The 26597-nt window shown below is 36.2% G+C and overlaps 1 long non-coding RNA gene across 1 annotated transcript in view; it reads left to right on the top strand.

Annotated features, from left to right (window-relative positions):
* Positions 1-26597, top strand: part of LOC117980024 (uncharacterized) — a 152282-nt gene that overhangs the window by 4702 nt on the left and 120983 nt on the right. The gene's annotated exons all lie outside the window — the stretch shown is intronic.

The raw sequence follows: 26597 nt of genomic DNA on the forward strand, positions 1-26597 counted from the left end.
CAGACCCTCGAAATACTATTATGCCAGAATGTAAAAACTCGGTGATATGATGCTTGGCCAATTTCAAAATCCATCTCAATCTCTGTCTCTCTTCTCTACTCTTCTCTCTCTCCTCCCAAAATCCTCTTTTACTATTCCATCTGGTAGTTCCAAAGAATAAATCAGATTTTTAACTCACTGCCCTATTTTTTAATTTCAAACTTTACTTAAACAAAAACTTTTGTCTTTCAGTCTATTTTAGAATAGTATGTAATTAACATTTCACTTCTTGCCACTTGGGAAAACATAGTTTATGAATTGAAACATAAATATTGTACGGCACGTCAAATATAAATAAAACTCGTTCATAAATGCAGCTGTAAATTAACCTCTTCACTGCTGCCTCAAATAAAACATTTGTGGACACATGCTATCCTACTATTAAAGTATACTCTAGTGGAAAAAGTTATAAGATACAGAATTATGAATACTTTTGAATAATATTTTTTCTAAGAGAAAAACTGGCTAAGGTAAGTTAGAGTAGGAAAGAAAAAACTTAAGATTATTTAAATTGGTGTTATCAAGCAGAGTACAAGTTTTGTATTAAAATTAAGTGTTTATTCTAGAGTAATGCAATATTAATTGTTCAGATAAGTGAGGAAAATATAATGTTTTGTTTCTTTAATAAGAAAAAAATGCTGAAAAGACATTTTAAACCATTTTGTATTTGAATTTTCAAAAGATAGACTTTGACCATATCAAGACATTACCAACTATGGAGGATAAATTGTTGATAACAAGTTTGAAACTGTGGTGTGTGTGTGCCTACATGAAGGTGTTATTTCAAGAGTGGGCTACTATTGCAATAGGAAACAGGTGTATTTTGTGACTCATTGATTAATATACATGTTTTGTAATTTTTTTAAAGCATAAGCTGTTTGATTATTACCGGTTATTTGACATCTATAGACAAAATAACTGGAGGGTTAATAATTATTCAAGTTAATAAGATATTTTTATTCTTGTGCTAATGCGTTATAAAAGCAAAAAAGGAAATTTTCCATTTGATTATTTTGTTTTAGCTCAGCTTCATAGGAAATTTATCAGGAAAATGTAGTCACTTTTTAATGAGTGAAAACATGCTAGAAAAATGATAGATTCTTAAACATCTTTTCACAATATTTAAAATATCAGTCCAATGTTAGAAATTTTGAAGTTTATAAATAAGCAATGTTTTTAATCAAATAAAGACATCATGCTTTCTTTTGCCAAATTTTCTTTTCTGGAAATTTTCCTTTTTGGAAATTCCTTTTCTCATGCTTTCCTTTTTGGGACTCTTCAAGCTTACTTTCAAAATGAAATCTTAAACACATGAGAGAAAATATGTTCTAAATTCCAATGAATTTTACTTTCCAGCTAATAAAGGAAAACTACAGAATTCTTGGTCTTAATAATTAATAATAATAGCCCCTATTAATGACCCATTAGTGTCAGATCCTGCACTAAGTAATTTGCAGATATTCTATTTTGTCCTTGCAATAATCCTGTGAAGTGGCTATTATTTCCATTTTACAAACAAGGAAATTGAGGCCCAGAGAAATTATTAGGTAACCTAGATTAGGTCACAAAGTTAGTATGTAAAAAGTTTGAAATTTGTACCCAATCTGGTCTATTCCAAAGCCTTATGTTTATAACCTCTACCCTAGTCTCACTATCAATAATTAATCAATCAATAAACCTTCTCTGGATACTGGAACCTCAGATTTAATTATGATTGTAGGCCCTTAGTTGATATGGGATCAATTAAATTTATAAAAGAAATTATAAACAATATACCGCATGGCTCTGATATAGCATTGTTGCCTTTCCACTAGAGAATTGATTGCATACTTAGCCAAATATGATCAAGGGAAATCTTTTTTCTCATCTATCTCATATCCATTAATTTTTTATACTAGTATAGATACATATATGCACCATGTCTCACATTAGTCTGTTTGTCTTCTTTAAAATGATATATCAGGGTTTTGATAATAATACCTGAGAACACTCAGTTCTCTCTTAACTCTCTTTAAGTCCACAGTTTTATATGATATACGAAAAAGTGAGATTGTTTTCTCTGCAAAATGCCCATTACAGCTTCTAATTACCTGGAAGTGGTTTGTGCCTTTACCCTGCTTTATGATTTTTTAAAATCTTAGCTAGGAGAGAGTTCAAAGCTTTCGTAGATATCCTGATGGGAATTTTTTTTAATCCCAACTTGAGCATCACCCAAAAAAGTATCCCCACTCAGCATAAATTGTATGTACTGCTCTCAAATATCTTTAAAGTACTGCTACTTTCCAACATAATCATGATCATCATTGTTATCCAGAATCTCCAATAAGGTAGCATATTCTGTTGAAATAAATAGACCTCAAAATTTACCAATGCAAAATCCACAGAAGTATGTGTTTTCTCATGTAACAGTCCAGGGTGGGAATTTCAGATCAGAAGCCATTCTTCTCTATGAGTGATCCATAGATTAAGATTCCTTTTATCTTGGGACATTTTATCTCCAAAGGACTGCTCAACTACATCAAGCTGGCAGAAGGGCATGAAGGAGCTATGATGGCTTGTTAAAGGTCTTGGTCTTGAAGTGGAACATAGCACTGTAGCTCACATGCAATTGTCAAAAACTTGTTACATGCCACACCTAGCTGCAAAGATTACTGGGAAGCCAACTCCAAGATGCAGCTTTATTACTATGGGGTAGAGAAACAATTCTGAGGGACAGCTAGCTATCTTCCACGCAGAGTAGCACAGAAGGAGAATAATCTGATGAAGTGATTAAGTAGACCACACAGCCCTGAATCTAACCTTGAAATTCCTCTGCTCCCTGGAAGTTATTTTGCTGATTACCACTGAAAACAGTCTTAATGACTTTAGGGAAAGTTTGGCAACTGTGAAAGAACTAAGCTTTCTTAAATACTTGTAGGATAGCCAAGACAAGTTTAGAAGATTTGAACAAGAATTTACTGAAGAATAAAGAAAGCAGAAGTAATACAATCAGAGAAAATAGCATAAATAAAAAATAAACTAACCAAGATAAATCTTGGGGACCTGCAGCTTGTCTGCTGGTGTTTTCAAACCAAGAGGTAATTTTTAACCTCCCACAAATGAGATGTTTCCTATTAGTCATAAGAAAATATACAACATGGAGGTCAGAAAAGGTGTGTGGAGCTTTCTTACCTAATATCCAAGGACTCACATCTCAACTTATGTTCATGGGCTCTGAGGACCACCTCTTTTGCCACAGTAATTCACTGTGGATATAGTAAATAACCACACCCTTTATAGAAGGAATATTCCCTTAAAACAAATAGGGAATAATTTCTTTCACTCTTTTGACTGGCCAAAAATCTACCTAGGATTTTTATTTACCCGGCTCCTTTCCCAGAATTTGAGTTGGTTGACATTGGGAATTGTGTCTTATTCAGCTTTGTGTCCCACCTCATACCTACTATGCCTACCACATGGCAGGTTCCAAACATTCTGAGTCATGCATATTGAAATAATGTAGTACACACAAAATGTATGGAAGTAAATTCCCCATTGCCTATAGGATAAAAGTGCAAAATTTATAAAATTAATTTTATGAAGCCCTTCTCCAACTGGTTCCATCTTTTGAAACTACTCTACTAGTATTCCTTCCAAGAACCCACTATTCCAGCAGATCCACTTAGCTCAGAAAACTTCATTTGCCTTATGACCAGAGGGGGAGAAAATCTTTAATAATGAACTGTGAGCCAAAATGAAATACTATTATTTCCATAAAAGAAATCTTTGCATATAAAAAATTATTATAGCATAATGAAATAATATTTTTAAATCCCTTAATTTAACATTTTCAGAATGTTTTCAGAAGTTGTCTTGGTGACTTAACAATTGGGATTTGATGAAGCTACTTCTTAAAATCAATATTCTGCACACCTGTTGTTTTCTTTCACTTCTAATTAAATATTGATAAGTTGTTATCACAATGCTGACCTTCATATTCAAAGCTGGTACTTTTAACCTACCAACACAGTAGGTCACATGCTTTGAGCTGTTTTTCCAGCTATCTTTACTCTCTTACCTTGTCTTTCTAACGACTAACAGGAGGCACTTATGGAATGGCTGGCCACTGTTAAGGACAAAAACTGTGACAATTGAGGATAATGAAAATAATGGGTTCACAGGGTTAAACCCATTACGTTGGCCTCATTAACACCATATTCAAATCAACTAAGCTAATCAAGCTTATCACATTCACATATTTTCATATACAGTTTGGACACTAGACAAATATGTACCAAGTATTATTTTGGGCATTAATTTTTAGAATTGTTCTTTGCAAGACCAAATTTGGTCTAGCCCCATTTTAATTTACTCATGATATTTTTTCTCATCATATAAATTCTCATTTCTATAAAACTACAGCTCTAACACTCCATGGAAAGTGCTATTCCCAAACACAGAAATCCAAACTTTCTCTGGTAGGCTAGAAAGGGAAAACTCCAGAAGAATGTTTTTTCTTCCATAGGCCCACTGACATAGCTTGATTTTTATTAGCTATTGTTTTCCTTGTACTTTCCCATAAATATTTGGTATCCTTTGTTCATTGGATTATTAGAAAATACAAACAATAACATTCCAGATTTTGTCAAAGTATTTACTCATGAAGGAAGCAATGGGTCACTTTTGCTACAAAACACCAAGTGATGGTAAATAGCTTCCAGGCACTAACAAATCTAAACTCAGATTTGTAACATGGGCCCTAAGCTGTTCTTTGGGGTCTCCCTTTTCCTTTGCCTGGCAGAATCAAAGCATTCCATGCTGGCCTTTGTCCCAGGAAAATTCTCCTTAATGATGCAACTACCTGTGTGCTTTCTGGAAAGATAAATCTCTTCAGATAGATAAGTAATGGTAAAGTAATATAAAGTGAGGAAATCCTGTGGTGAAATTTGTAGTTAAGAGCTAACCAGGAAACACTTTGTCCACAGTGCTCAGTGTGCCAGTAGTCCGTGTTCCCCTGACAGCAGTCCAGAATGTGGCGGTGTCACTTCCTTCTGCTGTCGGCCATTCTCTTCTGCACACAAGTCTTCTTAGACAGAATTTATAGGACACTGGAAATCAAGTAACATAGTCCCCTATCTCAATTCTTCCAATTCTCTGTCAAAACTCCAAACTCAGTAACTTAGGAAACCAATGTTCTATTAATACTTCACTCAACAGGAAGAAGTGGACCTTTTATTTAAAACAAGCTTACATGCAGACACTGGACATTTTATTAAGAGGCCTCTGAATCTTCAAATTGCTAGACAGGACTTACCCAGTTAGAAAAAAAAAATCTTCAATTTTTAATAATAGAGTTACTTCAAGAATGTACCTTGTAAAGACATAAAATTAGGATTATAAAAGTCATATTGTTAAGCTCTGTGAAACTCCAAAATTAAATCTGTCTTAAACCATTTCCTATTATATAATATCACCATTTTTGAATTTGCCATTTTTAAGTAGAATAAAGAAATTTTTACAAAATGGTTGTGAACACAAAAATTATATTTTTTTCCCTGGAAATTTTAGACTTCCAGTGTAACCTAGATATCTCCATTTGCAAAAGTTCAGGTTTCTTAATATTAGTCTCAATATTTTATTTGAAATCAAAGCCACTCTTCATGCTTGTTTTTTTTAAAGTGTGTTTCCATTTAGTTTATCTTCAATTAACTCCCTTTTTAAAAAAGGAATTCTATTTTTCTTTGTTGAGAGGAAGAATTCAAGATAATATCCCTGAGTTGTTAACGTTCAGTCCAGAAAGGTTTTTTTCCTTCCCAGTGCTGACCTTTGTTATGCCGTAGTTATAGCAACAAGAAGAGTTCCTTCTGTCTGTCTGTTGTGTTCTCTTTCCAAACTAATGACAGTCTTTTATATGCTGTTGTGTAGTATGGGGAATGCTTTACATGCATTGATTTCTTGATTTACTGATGCATTTAGCTAAACCAGCAATTTGAATGGAAATTTTTTAAATAAATGCAATTAATTGAAATGGAATTTGCACATTATATATGTTATTTATGGAATACAGATCATTCATTTAGGCATTTTTCTAGATTGTCTTTGAGCTTCCCTGACCAACTTGCAGTTTAAATTCTCAGTGATGAAGTTTATTTATCCTATCATTATATCTTCTTAATCGAAACAGAAAGAAAGCAAAAAGAGAGAGAGAGCCCCTTCTAGGGGAGTAACATAATGTAAGAACACCTAGTTTTTCTGCCAACCTGGGTCATACAATCATTATGACCTTGAGCATTCTACCTCTCATTTTACCGATCTGGAATATCAGTTTGATTATAGTAATTACCTATCTCACAGGGTTTGTGAGGTTTAATTAATGTTAGCAAAGTGTTGTAGCTATTTCGTAGAGCAGTACTATAAAAAGCAAACTACCTGAAAATCACAACTATGTTCTCCCCACATAGTACTTAATTTTACACAATCCTTTTCTTTTTCCTTCAGAGTTAATTTAACATTTATTGCTTTTTTTTTTTTCTGTTCACTCCATATCTACATCTATGGTCTTTGCTACTTGAGACTTACTTTGGATGTAAAACATAGCCTCTGCCCCACTTTTGTTAGATTGCACGATCACCTCCAGGAGCTCAACGTTTCTGAATCTAACTGGATTGGGATTAACAGTAGTATCTGAGCAAGTAGCTGTGGCTACATACTTCCTTTAAGTCCAGTTATAAACTGCCAGTTAACAATTTGAGTTTGGTTCTCAAATACCTTTTGTTTGGAACCATGGTGTTAAACAAACTCAATTAGACTTCCAGTTTTTTTCATAAGTTGGAAGTTCTGAAAGTATTGTGTCTACATTCCATCCTGGAAACAGTAGCTGTAGCTATTATTAGTGATGGAGTCTCTAGTTTGCTGGCACTTTTAGCATTCCCTGCTGTCTGACACTTGCCCACCTAAGCATTGGAATTTGTAACTCAAGGCATCTAAGTACGCTTGTGCTAGCTGTTCACTGCACAACAATGCCTGGCCAAATGGGCAAGTAGGAGCTGGAATCCAGCCCATTGCTTTGCTTGCCAAGCCATGTTCTGGTGGGTCTAATTTGCAAAAAGGCATTCTAGGGGCTAGAAATGGCCTTATCAGTATCCCCATTATAGGCCAATTAAGTAAAGCAATGAACATTGCAGCCACCTTTATTCATATTAAAAAGTTAGCATCTCATCTTTGAAATTATATCCCACAAGATTATATTTAGATTAATATTAAAATCGTATTCAATTTTATCTTTATCCCTTTTTTGTGAACTGATTTCACCTAAAACATATTCCAATATGAACTAATTTTCAAATAGGATGTAAATAATATGAAATTTTCAATTGTATGAACTCATTACCACTGAATCAGGAGTTATGTTTCATTGAATATCAACAAAATGACTAGTAATGTGAATTGGATCGTCGTAATAACATTGTATTTCTTTCTTTGGGAACAACTACTCTTTAAAAAGAGGGAGACACTGTTCAGACCCCAGTTCTTTCTGTTATCTGCTAACATTTTATAATGGTAGCACTGCTTGAAAGAGCAGTTGTTTTTACCAATTTGTAACTTGGCTCTTTTAAAATGCATGATGATACGATGGCATTTCCTTTAAAATGTTTCTATTTTAAAACATATCCTATTCCTGTAATTCTTGGCTACTTTATATTAGTGAAAAAGAAACAACTCTGTTACCTAATGGGAACACTGATTGATTTACATACCTTTCTTTAGCAAGTATCAAGAGTCCAAAATTTGAAGAATGTCCAACAAAAGCTAGCGTCTAGATATTTTACTGCATGCTAATCTCCTTGCAGAGGAAATCCAGACAGGTATATTCATTCGTTATAGAAAACAAAATAACTTTATTCTTTAATAAAGAATAGATAGAAAGAAGGTTTTGAGAATTCTGAGTACATGTAAGAGAAAATTACTCAAACTGGCTTAAATGATGAGGTCTCTTGTAGGGCAGACTCCAGGCAAGGAACAACCTGTGTGGCTTATAGATGTCACACATAATATAGGCTTCTTCCATCTCTTTGCTCATCATTCCTATTATCTTATTTTTTCCTTCAAGCAGTTCCCTCACAGTTACTGCTCCAACATCATAATCTATGCATAAAAAAGCGTTAGGGAAAAGAAAAGGACTTTCTTTTTTTTATGCGTTTTTGTCTTTAGAGTGAGGAACTTTCCTAGAAGCACCATCACTGACTTCCGCTAAGATCCAATTACCCAAAATTGAGTTACCTGATGACACATAAACCAACCATTTTCAAAGAGAATGAAATTGCCTTATTCTTAATAAGTATCTACCAGCCCTGGAACTAGAGGTGTAATCATTCTGAAACACATGACGGTGTGAAGGATAGGAAATACCTGAACATAGCCATGATTTGTTTAAGAAGGAAGAAGAAGATAGGGGATTGGATGGTTGTTGGTGAGACCAGTATCAGTGTCCGTTGTCTTATATAAGTCTATTATCACTTGATTTTTATTGTCTTAGAAAAACTAACCAGCCCTAAATCTCATGAAGCATGCCAGATTACATATAATAAGAGAAAGTCAGTTTATGGATGCCAGCTCTTTATTATGAGTTAATTAATGAATTATAATTTCAGCCATGAATGCCTATAAGCAGGATTTATTTTTAGCAACATGGCTTTCCTGGCAAAGTTTTGATTTACTGACCTATCTTTATTGAAACTTATCTCATGTTCATCATTACAGACCTTTTATACTATGTTACATAAATCAGGGAGTATCTGAGCTTGATCTATAAGGTATAGGGCTATAGGATGTGAGGAGAAAGCAAAGAGAATGAGGAAGTTAAAAGAAATTAAGAGAAACAATTTAAAAAATGGCAAGGTACATCTATTTCCATAATTAAGTACATCTTGTATATTTTCATCTTATACCTTCTACTGGCCGTTAAATCTATTACCTTAACATATTTGCAAGTAATCAGAAGCAAAGTAAATAGCCAGTCCTTAAAATTTCAAGTTGATCCCCAAACTGACTCAAATTTGCAAAAATCTGGCATAATTTAAAAGTAAATAAATAGAAGCAACACTTAGCAGAAGGTTCCTAACATAAACAAAGCTGTGCACGTTTTGTTTATTTATGGGATCTATGCAAAGTGTCATATTCATTTAAAAATATTCAGCACGAGAGTGATTGATTTTAAAAATTGAATAGAATTAAGAAACATAGGCATTCTTTAAAATTTAAAGTTCTGTAAAAGAAAGAATGGCTATTTTTTCTAGTATTATACTTGGGAAAACATTTTTCTCCTTTATGTCTGTTCAGATTTTTTTAAACATTGACTGTGAGAAAAATAGCCAGCATTTTATTCAAAAGTGCATTTTAATTGGGATGCAGCAAACCCCAATATTCATGTAATACCTGTATGTTGCTCCAGATTAAGTGTTAAATATTAAGTATGAAATCTCCTAAATTAATTTTTTATTCAATATATTTTTATAGCATTCTTAAAAGACAAAACATGTTAAAATCCCTATCCTTATAGAACTTATATTCTACTGTCATCTTAATTCAACTAATAGCCATTTACTCTTTCTTTCCAGCCTGGATTATTCTTTATCATATTTTAATTGAATAAGTATTTTTTGAACACGTTATGTGCATGACATAATGTCAAGTACTGAAGGAATGAGAAACTTCCTTGAAAAACTAATAATTTAATAGAGGGTACTCAGACAGGAAACACACACAGTTCTAATATTACATTTATCTCATCTCTTCTATAAAAAGAAGAATTTAAGTAAGTAGAGTGTAATAAAAACCAGATCCTGAAAATTTCTATATTGTAAGTATCAATGTAGTGCATTAAAAGCAACGAGGAAGGACTGGATAATTTGGAGGTCTGGGATGCTCCTGAGGAAAACCTCACAAAAGAAGTATTTGAAGTGGAATGACTAACAAACGGAGAAGGGGAGAAAGAATATTTGGCATAAAGGACAGGGTGTAAGCAAAAGCTGGGGGAACACAAGTGCATAGCAGAGCCCAGAAATGGTACGTTGTTGATTGTGGCTGCAGTAATGAGACATCAAAAAGAGACAAGTGATGGGAAATGAGACCCAGAAAGAATACTGTTAAATTGCATATAGCCTTTAAGGTTATGCTGAGGAAAAAGACTTGCTTAGGGGTAAAAAGAGGCCAATAAATGTTGTTTATGTCAGGATGTCTATGCTCACTTGTGTTTTTTTGTTTATTTTTGTTTTCAAGTATCCTTCTGACTTACAATGGGGAAGATGGTTTAGAGGAGGTGAAACATTTTGTCCTTTAGCAGCGTTTTAGATAAAGATCCCAGCAACAGGATGGAATAGGAGGGAGACAATGTAGACAATTTGAGGAAAACCTAGAGTTTATTTGAAAGAAAGATGAACTTCAGAGGACAAGAAGGGTGATTCACAAAAAGTCATCTGGAAGGGAGATGTTAACCAAAAAAAAAAAAAAAAAATCCCAAAAGAAAGGATATTCCTAAATTGAGTGAACCATTGATGCTGAAAGATCTACAAAGGCTTGAAAGAAGCTTCTAGGGGCAATTCTAGAGTTGTGCTCAGAGCAGTTTTTAACCACTAGTTGGTTTGGGAAGAGATGGGAAACTCCTATTTCTACTGTTGCTTGGAGTACAACGCCAAGGGGATTGGCTTCTGCTCATTTGTGTGCCAAAACTATGGTTATTTCATGATTTATTTTATGGGAAATTATTATTTATTTTATGTCAAAAAACAGAAAAACTAGAGGCTTTTGCTACATATTTGAGCTTGCCCCAGAATGAAACCAATAAATGTGGCAATAAGAAAAACTTGTCAGTAAACAGTTTCAAAGACCTAATGGTTACATGGATAACTGTGCAGTCAAGATCATCCCTTTTCTGGTCTTCACACTGTCATCAGGATGATTTATGGGAGAAGAGAATCCCATAAATTCTAACCTTTGCATACTCCCCCAACACTTACCTCCTCCAATACTGGCCAAAGAGCATTAGGACTCATCTCTTTATATACTTTTTCACTATTGTGTCAGTCACAGCCATAAACTCTGGCTTCCTAGAGCATTGTTGATTTTCACATTCCAGTTTCTATATATAGCTCCGTATATCCACCTTTTAGTAGCCATCTCCTGACACTGTTGATTCTTGAGAATGAGTGTCTGCCATCAGCAAAGCCCCCGTGTTCTCAATAACTTCTCTGAAAATTCCCTTCATCTTGCTCTTGTTGAAATGTGGTTCTTTGGGAAGCACTTGCATGCTCTGTAGTGTTCTCAAATGGTGATCATGGGGAAGGTTCCTTCTTGCTCTTCATTGTCATTTCCAGACTGTTCCATGCTATTCAAGCCCCATTCTCCACTGCTGTAACAGTAATGCCATAAGACTACGTTCCCTACTTCTGTTCCTTGTTTAAATCATCTAAAGGATTGAAGGGCTCTCCTCAGTCTATGAAAACTTTAGCTGTAACTCTTGGCTCACACCACCACAACTCTTTCCTTGATTCTGAGTGTTTTCAGTATTTAGCCATATAATTCTTCAAGTCCTCTTGCCTCCTTGATCACCTCCCTTTGATTCTTTTTTTCTCCTGCCTCTCTTCTGTCATTAAACTCTGTGGTCACACTCTAGACCCACTGTCTACTCATCACTTCCTATATTTCTAGATCACTTCCTCAAATCCTTGGCTCTCAAATATCCTTCAATTGTCCCTCCCACTGAACCTACAATCCATTGATCCTGCTACTGTTACCCTCATCTTCCCATGCCTCTGTTTCCCTACATACTCAGCTTGGTCAATCATTATAAACATTCCCTTTCAAACACTCTAAATTTCCCATAATCAATCATTTTGAACACTCCCTTTCCTATACTTCAATTCATTTAGCTATCTCTTGGCTAAACCCTTACTTTGGGATTTGTAAGCTGTGTTTAACCAAAGTAAACACAGTAAAGGAATGCCTGCTCCATTACCTTACCTGAATAGCCACATATGGCTGGAAAAATATTTACAAATCTAAGTCTTATGTTAGCTTCATGGTAGTTACTCAAGTGGGCCTTTAATGTTGCAGAGCAATTATATTACATTTACTCTTCCTTTTTCTTTCTGTTTTATATCTTCTCTTTTCAAACCTCTAACACCATCTCCCTGTTCTTTATGCAAGTTTCTACTTCACTGTGTTCATAGAAACTACTAGAATAGCAGTTTCCGTGAGCTCCTGCTATCATATCTACTTACCTTCTAGTATCTGTATACAGACATTCCTCCTTTCCTCCCACTGGAATACATTCTGCATGTTTCTATTTAAAGACACCCTCTCCCATTCTCACTGGATCACACATAGAGTCTCACTCCAGCAATTCTCCCCTCTTTGTCATCATCAAACTATTCCTCTCAACTGTAGTATTACCATTAGAATACATTTTTTAACCATTTAAACCACATTTTTTCCCTCTATCAATCACCCCATTCACTCCTTAGACAGTTAAATTTCTTAAAAGAATGGTATATACCAATGTCATAATTTGCCTTTTTCCCTTATCTGTTGAATTGGCATTAGTCCATCTCTTTTCAAGATTTCCAGTGACTGTACCTTGTTAAATTCAAAGATGAACTTCAGTCTTCCTCTTATTTTACCCATTAGCAACATTTGATGTTCTCTTTCCAGGGCTTTTAGAAAACCAGTCCCCTGATTTATCTCCTACCTTGCTATCCTCCTAACACTGAAGTGACCCAGAGTTTAGACTTTAGACTTCTTTTTCTTATCTGTTTACACTCACTATCTTTCTGATCTCATCCAATCTCATGGCTTTAAATTTCATCTGTGCCCTAGACACTCCAAAATGTAAATCTCCAGTCAATACTTTTATATCTAATTACTTTAAAATTCCAGTTAAATTATCTAAAATTGAACACCTTTCTCCCTTAACTACCCTAAAACGTACTCTCAGTTAATGGCAACTCCATCATTCTAGTTGCTTAGATAAAAAATCTTGGGGTCATTCTTATTACTCTTTATCTCTGTGATGGTTAATTTTATGTGTCGGAATGACTGAGCTAATAGATAGCTGGTAAAACATTATATCTGGCTGTGTCTTTGAGAGTGTTTCTGGAAGAGATTCGCATTTGAATCAGTAAGCTGAGTAAAGATCGCTCTCACCAGTGCAAGAAGGCATCATCCAATCCACTGCTGAATTGAACAAAAAAGTGGCAGAAGGGAGAATTCTGTCTCTTTTTTCTTGAACTGGGACCTGGGACATACACTTTCTCCTGCCCTCAGACATCTGTGCTCCTGGTTCTTGGTTTTCTGGACTTGGACTGGGACTTACATCATTGGCTTTCCTAGTTCTCAGACTTTGGGGCCTGGACTGGAACAATATCATCAGCTTTCCTGGGCCTCCAGCTTGCAGATGGCAGATCATGGGACTTCTCAGCCTCCATAATCTCAAGAGACAATTTCCCATAATAAATCTTTCTCTCTCCTCTCTCTCCAAAAAGGGAACAAAAAGGGAAGCTAAAGCAGCAGAGAGAAAATGAGGGAATAAAAAGGCAAATTCTGAGGTGGAGGGATGAAAAACAGACTTCAATTCTGATTACTTGTATTGTTTCATTGAAGCAAGAGGTGAGGAGTATCTGGTAAAAGTGAGGGCAGATTCAATGCATAAAATCAGTGGTAAATATCTGAAACATTAGCTTTGGAAAGCAAGGAGGGAAGTCTAGGAGTTAATATAATATATGTAATGTATTAAATGCTCATTGAGTATGTGTTGGCTTGAATTCAATTAAGTAGGCAAGAGAAAGGGTAAGCTGGTTGAAAGCAATATTGATGGTTCAATCTGAAAGAAATGAATGTACACCTTTGCAGTGGATTTTTAGCCGCTCAGGAGCAGAATGCTAAGAAATGTGTTCTTGGATTCATGCAGAGTAGATGATAGGCATTGTGAGTGTGGTCAAACTTCATGAAGATGATAGAATTAGTATATGTTAATCTGCTGCTAACAGTAACAGCAAATGCTTAGTGAGCTCTTGGGCAAAGATTTCATCTGTACCCATCTCTTCATGTTCACAATGGCCTTACTTGATGCATACCTTAACAACCCCCATTTTCCAGATAAGGAAAATAAGATTAAATAACTCCCTCAAGTGTAGCTGAGACTCTCTAGTGTTTTAAACTCTGTTGACATTTGGTGTGCTTTTCTGGTTCTGAACTTCAAGGAGATGAATCAAAATTCCCTTTATTCATGTTAGCTATAGGCTTTGGGTTCAAATTCTTAAATTTCTTTGGTGGTAATTTGGGCAATTAAAATATAACTTATTTAATTTTCACAACATATATTTTTTAACATTTTGAAGTTTTATAAATATAAAATGAATTATGTTCCATAATAATCTGTTATTATCTTTTAAGAAAATTTTACAAAGAATGTATTTGAAAATATATATAAGCCAGGATGTGGCTGGTAGCTCAGAAGAACGGGGTAGAGTAGGGCCAAAATTGATGACAAAAAAGACGAAGTTTAATTACACAAATTATCACTAGGCTTAGCACAGTCTACATATAAAGAATTCTTGGTCAGCCAGGATATCTTATTTCACTCATCTAATAATGTATAATGTTCATGTCTGTTTCTAGCACCTGTATTGATTTTTCTCCTTTTTGTTATGAAATATAACATGTATATTAAAAATAATAGGGAGTAATATAATTAATACCATATAATCTTTACATAGATTTTAAAACATCAATATTTTTTTCCATTTCTTCAGAATTTTCAAAAGTAAGTGAAACAAAAGCTACAGGTAGATTTGAAAGCCTATTTATACTCACACACTCTCTCTCTGGTTGGGTACATAATTCTGTACATATTCTTTACATATATGTAGCAATACTATTATATGGTGACCATAATTCTGCAACTTGCGGTTTTAGGGTTTTTCCATCTTCAAATTTTCCAACACACTTAACAGGTTCCTTTCTTGAGATTTACATTGGTTATTCCCTTTTCCAGGAGCATATTTCCTTCAGGTTTCAACATGGCTAACTTCAAGTCTTTTCTCAGATGTTATTTTTTCAATGAGACCTACATTTTACCACTCTTTATTGAAAGTCCAACCCACCACTTCTCCTCTTCTCACCCTAGTTCAGGCATTGTGATCCTCCGCACATCATTATTTTTCCCTATAGATTTTATCAACATTTCAGTTAAAATGTGCTGCACTGCCTAGATTTTTCCTTTACTCTCGTAGAGTCATTCATTCCCCTATTGCTGGTGGTGACTTATAAAGCTAAACTGAGTTCTCCTCCAACAATTGCCCTAAGAGAGCAGCCTCACTGAAGGTTATGTCCCTCCTAAGGGGCAGCCCGCATACAATGATTAGCCTTTGCAAGAGGCTAGATGGTCTGTCCCCCATGCCTAACGTTGGAATAACTGTAATGGGCCAGCCAAACTCTAGAACTTCCTGTAGGATCAGCTGAATCTTCTGTTGCAACCGCATCACTGTTCAGCTTCTCCTTCTGACCAGTTCTTCTCCTCTCGTACCTCACAATTGTTTCTGAGATCTCTATCCAGTATTCCTTGTGTACACACCTTTTTTGTTATCAGAGTTCTATGAAGATTGACCTTTGACATTTGTACTAGAGCTAATCCTAGAAAGCAGAGTCTAAAATGGGATGTTTGTAGGTTCATAATTTTATTTGGCTAGCTGCCAAGAAAAACTCCTTCAATGGGGGTAGATGGAACATTGTTAGGTCCAGATATTTGGTTGCAGTGAAATTATTAAAATTTTCAGTGATGTGGAACTGGGAACAGATAGGCATTAAGGGGAATTCACTGGCAGGTAAGCTATCCCAGGAGTTCGAATTTTTCAGGGATGATAGTAATTTTAAGAAATTTGGAATTAGATGGCTATTTCTTCAGGCCAATGATACATGGAGAATGGCAAGAAAAGTGTGAATGTTATTAACAACTAATATAAAAAGAGTCTGCTGTGGCCAGTGGAGAGCAAAAGCTAGAGATTCAACATATAATTAAAGAGCAGCACACTCTTTAAAAAGTGGAATCCCCAACTTCAGGATCTGCTATGCCAAGATTAGGTCCCTGATTTGAAAAGAGTAGAACTTTGAAAACTGGGATGTGGATATCTGGATTGAAGCACTTCCAAACTTTGAATCTCCAGATTCTCTTGAACTCTTTTAGACTGTCACAGTGATACACTCCTCTTTGCTAATTAATGGGCTGGCCTACCTTTGCTTGAGATGTCTTCCTTGCGAGACCAGTTGTGCTCTCTTTAGGATATACCACCACTCTCCATCCCCCATGCCCCAAACAGTAAACCAATAACTGGGTTAAGTCACAACCTAACCCATCAGGGGACATGCTGAAGTAGCAAAGGGATTGTAACCTGAAGCAAAATCTAGCCAGTGTATAGTGGCAGCATCCAGGAGAGTATACACGGGACTGGATTCTGAGGATGCTGGATAAAAGAGAGTTTATTGATGTGAGAACACTCTCCAGGTTACATGATTTAAAACCTATGCAAGGTCTCTGGGATGTGGAGCAAACAAGGTACTAGGATGACTCCTAGAAGCTTAGAGAAAGTAATGGACTACACTCTGTGAGGTTGAAGTGCCAGAACTACTTTATCTTACAGTTGTAGAGGGATCAAAAGGCTCACAGAAGTGGGCATGCTAGAGTGGATACACTAACTAGGTCAGAAAACCTACCAGACCACTATGATCCATGAGAGGAAATTTCATTTACCAAAGGAAAAAGGCATATGCTGGTGAGAAGGGCATGGGCATTACTAAGAAGCTCAGTGGTGGCTGTCTTCTATCAGCCAGGGATGGGGGTAAGAGATGCTGTTAATAACTGGGCTCACTGATAGCAATGGGACTCATAGGATCCCTAATTAATAGAGACCAGGTGGCAGTGCTGAACTGTCAGACACCAGTTGGGGCAATTATTATAATGAGCAGCAACATCAGAGTGGCAGCCAGGAGAGAGAACCTGTGGAGAGCTATAGAGGTGGTTAACAGAATACAGCATGTCTAGGTACAGTAAGACATATGTGCAGCCAACAAAGGCACAATGTATACAACCAAAATAAAGGATGGAAGATGAGGAGGCTGAGGGAAGTCATCCAAATAAAATGTTTCAATCCCTTTTCCAGATTCCAAGTCTGAGCCAGTTTTGCAGACCTCGAAATTGCTGCTTGTAGGCTAGACTTTTGCCTCAGAAGGAAGAAACCTGCCACACCACAGAAAGTACACAGTAATGATTCTCCCAGTCCCTCCCAATCAGACCTTGCCATTTACTTAGGTAATTGTACAGTGAAGTAAGAGAGAAAGAAAAACATACTTCAAGACTTGCTAGACACAAGGTCCAAGTTGACAATAGATACCTGGGAGGCCCAAAGCAGCAACACTCTCCTGCTTGGGAGAGGATGGTACTTATTAAATGGAGTCAAGCCCCAGGTGTGGCTCACGGTGGATTCACTGGGACCACTGGGTTTGCAGACTCACTTGGTCTCTGAATGAACAATTGAAATAGCCATAATTAGATTTTGAAAATACCCCACATTTGTTCTTTGGCCACAGGCTAAGAGCTATCATGCTGGGAAAGACAAAAAGTCAAAGTCACTGGAACTTGCCCCTCACAGTGGTCATGGATGAATTCCTATTGAAACCAGGGGAGAGTAAGCAAATTATTGCCACTGTTAAAGACATAATAGATTCAAGATTAGTGACTTGCATTATATTTCCATTTAATTTTCCAAACAGGTCTCTAGAAAACTCAGATGGATCCTGGGTTTACGGCTTACTGTAACTCAATTAAAAGGAAACCCCCGGTGCAGTTGCTTTGCTAGATAAGCTATTCCTGCTGGAATCAGTTAATGCTTCCAGTCCATGGTATATAATAAGTGATCTAGCCAGGGTATTCTCTTCCACCTCTTCAGACGGGAGGGCAAGAAACCATCTGTATTCACTCTGAATGGACAACAGTATACTTTTCAGTTTTCATACAGCACTACCTTAACTCTCCTGTCCTGAATCAAGAATTAGTCTGAAAGTATCCAAATGTAGATTCTATCTGTCTACTTCTCCTATTCTCAGAGGGAGAAAACTTGCAACAGGCAGCACAATGAGCATCTCTTAGTCATTAAACTTAGTCATTAAGCTATCATTTTGGGCTACTTGTACCTATTTCCTTCTGTTCTCTTAGTTGTTCTTCCCAAGAGCAACCTCCAAAACACTCCTGAATGCGAATCACCGAGTCTGACAGCCTGTTTTCTCAGGAACTGGGCTTCACCAAATTTTAACCTACTGTAGTATTTAACTCATTAATTGCTCTTATTTTTTTAATTTTTTTATTATACTTTAAGTTCTAGGGTACATGTGCACAACATGCAGATTTGTTACATATGTATACATGTGCCATGTTGGTGTGCTGCACCCATTAACTCGTCATTTACATTAGGTACATCTCCTAATGCTATCCCTCCCCCCTCTCCCCACCCCACAACAGGCCGCAGTGTGTGATGTTTGCCTACCTGTGTCCAAGTGTTCTCATTGTTCAATTCCTACCTATGAGTGAGAACATGCGGTGTTTGGTTTTCTGTCTTTGCGATAGTTTGCTGAGAATGATGGTTTCCAGCTTCATCCATGTCTCTACAAAGGACATGAACTGATCATTTTTTATGGCTGCATAGTATTCCATGGTGTATATGTGCCACATTTTCTTAATCCAGTCTATCATTGTTGGACATTTGGGTTGGTTCCAAGTCTTTGCTATTGTGAATAGTGCTGCAATAAACATATGTGTGCATGTGTCTTTATAGCAGCATGTTTTGTAATCCTTTGGGTATATACCCAGTAATGGGATGGCTGGGTCAAATGGTATTTCTAGTTCTAGATCCCTGAGGAACCACCACACTGACTTCCACAATGGCTGAACTAGTTTACAGTCCCACCAACAGTGTAAAAGTGTTCCCATTTTTTACATCCTCTCCAGCACCTGTTGTTTCCTGACTTTTTAATGGTCGCTATTCTAACTGGTGTGAGATGATATCTCATTGTGGTTTTGATTTGCATTTCTCTGATGGCCAGTGATGGTGAGCATTTTTTCATGTGTCTGTTGGCTGCATAAATGTCTTCTTTTGAGAAGTGTCTGTTCATATCCTTCACCCACTTTTTACTGGGGTTGTTTGTTTTTTTCTTGTAAATTTGTATGAGTTCTTTGTAGATTCTGGATATTAGCCCTTTGTCAGATGAGTGTCTACTGCAAAAATTTTCTCCCATTCTGTAGGTTGCCTGTTCACTCTGATGGTAGTTCCCTTTGCTGTGCAGAAGCTCTTTAGTTTAATTAGATCCCATTTGTCAATTTTGGCTTTTGTTGCCATTGCTTTTGGTGTTTTAGACATGAAGTCTTTGCCCATGCCTATGTCCTGAATGGTAATGCCTAGGTCTTCTTCTGGGGTTTTTATGGTTATAGGTCTCACATTTAAGTCTTTAATCCATCTTGAATTAATTTTTATATAAGGTGTAAGGAAGGGATCCAGTTTCGGCTTTCTACATATGGCTAGCCAGTTTTCCCAGCACCATTTGTTAAATAGGGTATCCTTTCCCCATTTCTTGTTTTTCTCAGGTTTGTCAAAGATCAGATAGTTGTAGATGTGTGGTATTATTTCTGAGGGCTCTGTTCTGTTCCATTGGTCGATATCTCTGTTTTGGTACCAGTACCATGCTGTTTTGGTTACTGTAGCCTTGTAGTATAGTTTGAAGTCAGGTAGTGTGATGCCTCCAGCTTTGTTCTTTTGGCTTAGGATTGACTCAGCAATGCGAGCTCTTTTTTGGTTCCATATGAACTTTAAAGTAGTTTTTTCCAATTCTGTGAAGAAAGTCATTGGTAGCTTGATGGGGATGGCATTGAATCTATAAATTACCTCGGGCAGTATGGCCATTTTCACAATATTGATTATTCCTATCCATGAGCATGGAATCTTCTTCCATTTGTTTGTGTCCTCTTTTATTTCGTTGAGCAGTGGTTTGTAGTTCTCCTTGAAGAGGTCCTTCACATCCATTGTAAGTTGGATTCCTAGGTATTTTATTCTCTTTGAAGCAATTGTGAATGGGAGGAAGTCAAATTGTCCCTGTTTGCAGATGACATGATTGTATATCTAGAAAACCCCATCGTCGCAGCCCAAAATCTCCTTAAGCTGATAAGCGACTTCAACAAAGTCTCAGGATACAAAATCAATGTGCAAAAATCACAAGCATTCTTATACACCAATAACAGACAAACAGAGAGCCAAATAATGAGTGTTCTTATTGTTTATCTTCTCTTTCCTTCCTGTAGAATGTGAGATCCATGAGGGTGAGAATTTTTGTTTGCTTTCCATCTGGATGTAACCCAACACCTACAACAGATTCCACCACATTAAACACACTCAAGAAACATTTGACTAAATGTATATTTCATAAAAAAGCTTAATTTATTAACATTAACTTTTGGATATTATGACTGGTGTCACAACTCATGCCTCTGAAAACGATTTGTCTTTTAGAGCATCTTCCTACATGATTTAAACCTTTGGAAATCTGCTCTTTGAAAACTTAAGGCTTTCTTTTAATCAAGTGATAATGTCATTTGCTATTAATTTTTAGTTTTGGCTGGGTGTGGTGGCTCACGCCTGTAATCCTAGCACTTTGGGAGGCCAAGAGGTGTAGATTGCCTAGCTCAGGAGTTTGAGACCAGTCTGGGCAATGTGGTGAAACCCCATCTCTACTGAAAATAGAAAAATTAGCTCAGCGGGTGGCGGACGCCTGTAATCCCCGGTACTCATGAGTCTGAGGCTGGAGAATAGCTTCAACCCAGAAGGTGGAGGTTGCATTGAGCAGAGATCAAGTGACTGAATGACAGAGTGAGGCTCTGTTTCAAAAAAAAAAATTAATAGTTTTGTAATTTTTCAAATTATCTAAACAATACATGTTAATTTTTACTCAAAGAACATAGAGACACATAATGGAAAGGTAGTCACAACTTAGAGTTAAATACTATTGGATGCCCATTCCTTAATACTTCTAAGTATTTTATTGATGCATTTTAAAGTTTACCTATATAAAATATTATGGACTCTTGTTATTAATATCTTTCCCTTTTGTTTTGTTTGGTTACTTATACTACCTCCAGCCCAACTGCTTTCCCCATGACCAAGATTATATTCTACTTTTCTCCATGCATATGTAATCATTTACAAATATGTTTATACCTTTTGGGTTCTGGCATACTTTGTTTTAGGTATTGTGAGGGACAGAGGCACCACCCAGATTGTTCCTCAATGAAGAACTAAAAGCTTGGGGGTGGGGGTGCTATGAGTAGATGCCTCAGTTCCTTCAGTGATTACTAGCTTCAGAGAACTGCCTCACCCATGGTCACACTATTTCCTGAGCAGCCCACATCAAATGACTAATCTAGTTAAGAGTATGACTTACTGGCCATTTGGACCTGATACAGGGACACTCTGATGGCAATTTTAGCTCTAGACCTCCCCATTGGGTCAGCCAAGATTCTCATCAGGCTTGCTTCACAACTCAATTTCACCCTCTGCCCAATTTTGCTTTTTCTCTCCCCTGTTTGTACATGTTAATTGCAAGACACTTACAGATAAATATCTTAAACTTCATCTCAGATTCTGCTTCCTGGAAAATCTAACCTGTGTAAGGGATCATACTACGTATTCATCTCTGCTTCTTGCTTTTCTCTGTCACTATAATCAGACTCTGACCCAGACGATTGACATAGAACTAAGGCTTTCTTTTGAATGACTATGTAATTTTCCAGCATTTTCATGCACCACAATTTGTTCAACTTTCCATACTAGGGAACATTCTAGTAGTTTCCAAATTTTATTTTTAAACATACAAAAAGTTCTGAAATAAATGTCCCTGTCACAGATCAATTTAAACTCAAAATTACATGATTACTTACTTCCAAAGTTCCTGTTACTTTTTTTTCACTAGTCAGTTCTTTTTTTTTAAATAAAGTTCACATTACTCCACTTATTACTTTATGCACTTTCTGAGAGTTCCAATATTATCAACACAAGTCAATAATTTTTAAAATCCATGGCTAATATCTATAGAATTAAAGTCTTCCACAATTTTTGGTCATTCCTCTTTTCCTAATTTTGTGAAATAAATGAAAAAGGTACTATCAGTATCCTTTAGCTGGGATAAATCGCTCACACAAAGGTAATGAGGCTGCATTTAATCCTCTCTTAATCTAATTTACATGCACTGAAAAAAATATTAAAAACTGTAAATTTTTAAATCACAAACACTAGGTTGGAATCCTGGCTATACAAAAACGTACATGTGCAATATCCAACTTACTAACACTCTCTCAATTTCAGTTTTCTCATTTGTAAAATGTGAATGCCTTGCCGGGTTTTAGTGAGAACTAAAGATTTTGTAGGTTCATTGCCTGGGAAAGTGCTTTGCATAGAGAAGGTCGTCTATAAGTCATTATAATTTTTTTTTCATATTCTTGGATTTTCACACATGGGTGTGTGTGTGCATGTATGTGGGTATACGTATCAATGCTATACTCACATTTTTTTCTAATAGTTCTTTTTCTTCTTAAAGAAATCCACATTTGTTCTGCTTTATGAAAGTAAAGCATACTTTAGGTACTTAGGTTGGTGCAAAAGTAATTGCATTTTTGGACCGTGAAATTTAAATTCTTATGACTAGGCTCAAACACATCCTTATTAATCAAAATAAAAACTATTATGATCACACATTTTTGCCAATGAGAAATAAGTTTGCTTATTCCTATAGCATAAAAATCCATGCTTCAGGATTTGACAAACTCTTGGAAAGAATTTTCTGCATCCTGCTGGTTGTGGAAGCGTTTTACCTGCAAAAAGTTGTGGAGATGCTTGAAGAAGTGGTAGTCGGTTGATGAGAGGTCAGGTGAATATGAAGGATGAGCCAAAACTTGGTAGCCCAATGCATTGAACTTTTGAAGCATTGGTTGTGTGACGTGTGGTTGGGCGTTGTCATGGAGAAGAATTGGGCCCTTTCTATTGACCAATGCCAGTTGCAGGGGTGGCAGTTTTTGGTGCATCTCATAGATTTGCTGAGCATAGTCCTCAGATATAATGGTTTCACCGGGATTCAGAAAGCTGTAGCGGATCAGACCATCAGCAGACTACCAAACAGTGACCATAACCTTCTTTTTGGTGCAAGTTTGGATTTGGGAAGTGCTTTGGAGCTTCTTCCCGGTCCAGCCACAGAGCTGGTCATCACTGGTTGTCATATAAAACCCACTTTTCGTCACACGTCACAATCCTATCAAGACATGGTCCGTCGTTGTTGCATAGAATAAGGGAAGACAACACTTCAAAATGATGATTTTTTTAAATTTTCACTCAGCTCATGAAGCACCCACTTATTGGGCTTTTTCACCTTTCCAATTTGCTTCAAATGCCAAGCAACCCTGGAATGGTCGACGTCGAGCTCTTTGGCAACTTCTTGTGTGGTTGTAAGAGGATCAGCTTCAATAATTGCTCTCAGTTGGCAGTTGTTAACTTCTGATGGCTGGTCACTATGCTCCTCATCTTCAAGGCTCTCGTCTCCTCTGCAAAACTTCTTGAGCTACCACTGTACGTTTGTTAGCAGTTCCTCGGCCAAATGCGTTGTTGATATTGCGAGTTGTCTCTGCTGCTTTATGACCCATTTTTAAATTGAATAAGAAAATCACTCGAATTTGCTTTTTGTGTGACATCATTTCCATAGTCTAAAATAAACATAAAATAAACAGCAAGTAATAAGTCATTAGCAAAAAGACATAAAGTGAGAAATGTGCATTAAAATGATGTATAACACAACCACACTTATTTAAGAACTTATTCTAATATCAAAAGGCAAATTTCAACAATGCAAAAACCGCAATTACTTTTGCACCAACCTTGTCTTATCTTTTATCTTATGTGGGCTTTGTGATACCTAATTAGATGCATTTACCTCCTTATAAAATTTCCCAAGTCAACAGAGTATACAATCCTTCACCTACATGAAAAAGCAGAAGTAGATAGAAAAACCTTGTGAACCTGATAAATTAAGCCAGACTTTCAGCTTCAAAACAGAAAGAAACAAAAACAAAAGCAAAACAAACAAAAATATTACAGTTTTAAGGAGCTAGGTCAGATCTAAATTATAACTGTTGCAGAAATGTCATGTGGAGTTAAGTCATATCATTTCTCATCTCCATTCCCTGGGCCTGAAGCTGGTTTCCTCAACTCCTGGTACCTACAAGTCTTCTTTCTTTCTGTGGAAAGAACCAGAAGCTGCTTTTTGTTTTCAGATGATTCCGATTTACCTTATAGGGAATATGCAACCTGTTACACAGTTCCAGTGGTTCAAATTTTTATTTTCCCCTTGATTTCGCGATGTATTCTTAATTTGGCAACATTTTACTGTTCTTTTTTTTAACCCCCTTGATCTCCTAGCTTTCTTTTTGGAATATTTCTTCCACTCTCTCTGGCAACTCTACTAACCCAGGTATATACAAACATTGCTTATGATCTTTCATCTCTTCTCTAGGTGAACAGTGATTCAACTCATCCCAGAATCTCTCACCTGTTGGAGATTAGATCCTTAAACCATGAGTTGGAAAGCAGCAAATAGAGTGGAAGAGCCTCCAAAAGAAAACACAAAAGGGGCACTGTATTATCTTTCAGAGAAATCACTCTAAATTTTTACCCAAAGTTTGTGGCAGGAGAGAGTGAACCCAAGATGGGACTAGCACTGAGAAAAAAACCAAACCTCATTTTGATGTTGCCCTTTGTGAAATCTTACAGAGCAGAGCCGTACCAGATTTTAGGTAGTATTTTAAAAGTAGCATTTCAGGATGGGCTTTAGAAGATCTAAGTGTAAAACAAGATCTAAGAGTAAAACGAGGGTTCACTTGGAAAATTTTATTAGTGTGACCTTTATGAAATCTTTTATTTAGTATCCACAACCTGGGGTGTTACCTATTCCTCTTTGGAGTATTTAGAAATATGAAGGGACATTTTCGATTACCAGAATGTCTGAGTGGCACTACTTGCATATTGTTGGCAATGACCAAAACTATAAGTGTCTTGTGGGTACTCCTGGAAATCCAGCCAATAAAGAACTGCTTTACACAAAATGTCATTAATACTCCAAGAAACATAGTGACATGGATATAATTATACTGCCAGGCTAATCATAACCACACTATTTTACATGTTACCTAGTATAACTCAGTCTATAATGCAGCAGTTACTCCTGCACCCATCACCTCTGATTCTATGTAAATGAAGTCTACAGTTTTCAAAATGATCTATTCAGTATCAAGGCTAGAAAGTCAAAATGGTCCCTTGCAATGAAAAATCAAAAAAATAAAAATAAAAATGCCTAGCAGAAAGAATCTGCCATTTTTACTGCCTCATCAGCTGAGCATGCTTGTTTTCAACACAATACGTGCAACCGAGAAAACAAACTAGCCAGACTCAGAGAACCAAGCCCCACCTAGGCGAAAAGGTTTTTAAGTATTACACAGATATATCTGTACATACAAACACACAGATAGCCACATACAACTTGTTATTCAAATCAGCAAGGACTAAGACAGTTATGCTATGCTGTTTATTTAAAAAAACTTCTCTGAGGAGAATTCACAGGAATGTTATTGAACATCCTCAAGATACTGATGGCTAAGAGATGAATTATCATTACCACAGTGTAAATAGAAAGACTAGTGAAAATTTCCCAAGTTGCTAAAAACTTCCCTTTATTCAGTTGAAAATGTTTCTAATTATTTGTAAAAGTGCTAATGTGCTCTTTGATAGTGGGACAGAGGTTTAGACATTTATATCCTCATGTGGAGAAAGTTATACCTGACTGGACTAACAGCTGCAACATAATTTTTCTGATTAGCATTGTGTAGAATATAACAATCTAGGCAAGCAGAATGACCTTATCTTCCTTTTGATGTGCATATTTCAGTAAGGGTACAAAAATTTTTCTTTACAATCTTTGATTTAACAGTTCTCTTAAAGATTTAGTTTCAAGATATTTGAAACAAGATGATCAGTGACAAGTTAATTAGAAAATGTACTTAGTATTTGAATAGTTTTCATCAAGGAAGATTTTGAAGGGCAATACTTATTTTGAAAATTGTGTTAAATAAATAAAATGCTTCTTTTGCTTCTAGGATCATATTCTAACCTCTATATGCTAGTTTTTACATGCAAAAAATTCTCAAAAATTCTCCCCTCCCCCTTTTCCCTCTTTGCACTAGCAACTGAAGGAAAACCCTATCATATAGAGGAGATACCATTCAAAAGTACAAACTGCACAGAATTTCTTTAATACAGCTCAAAATACTAAAATTAGATTTGTAGCATGTAACCCCACTCTTATTTTTATGCTTTAGATTTTTAGTAATGTTTGAATTCTTTTTTTTCACTATTATTATTGTACTTTAAGTTTTAGGGTACATGTGCACAACG

The sequence above is a fragment of the Pan paniscus genome, chromosome 3 (assembly GCF_029289425.2).
Source record: "Pan paniscus chromosome 3, NHGRI_mPanPan1-v2.0_pri, whole genome shotgun sequence".
Classification (NCBI taxonomy): domain Eukaryota; kingdom Metazoa; phylum Chordata; class Mammalia; order Primates; family Hominidae; genus Pan; species Pan paniscus.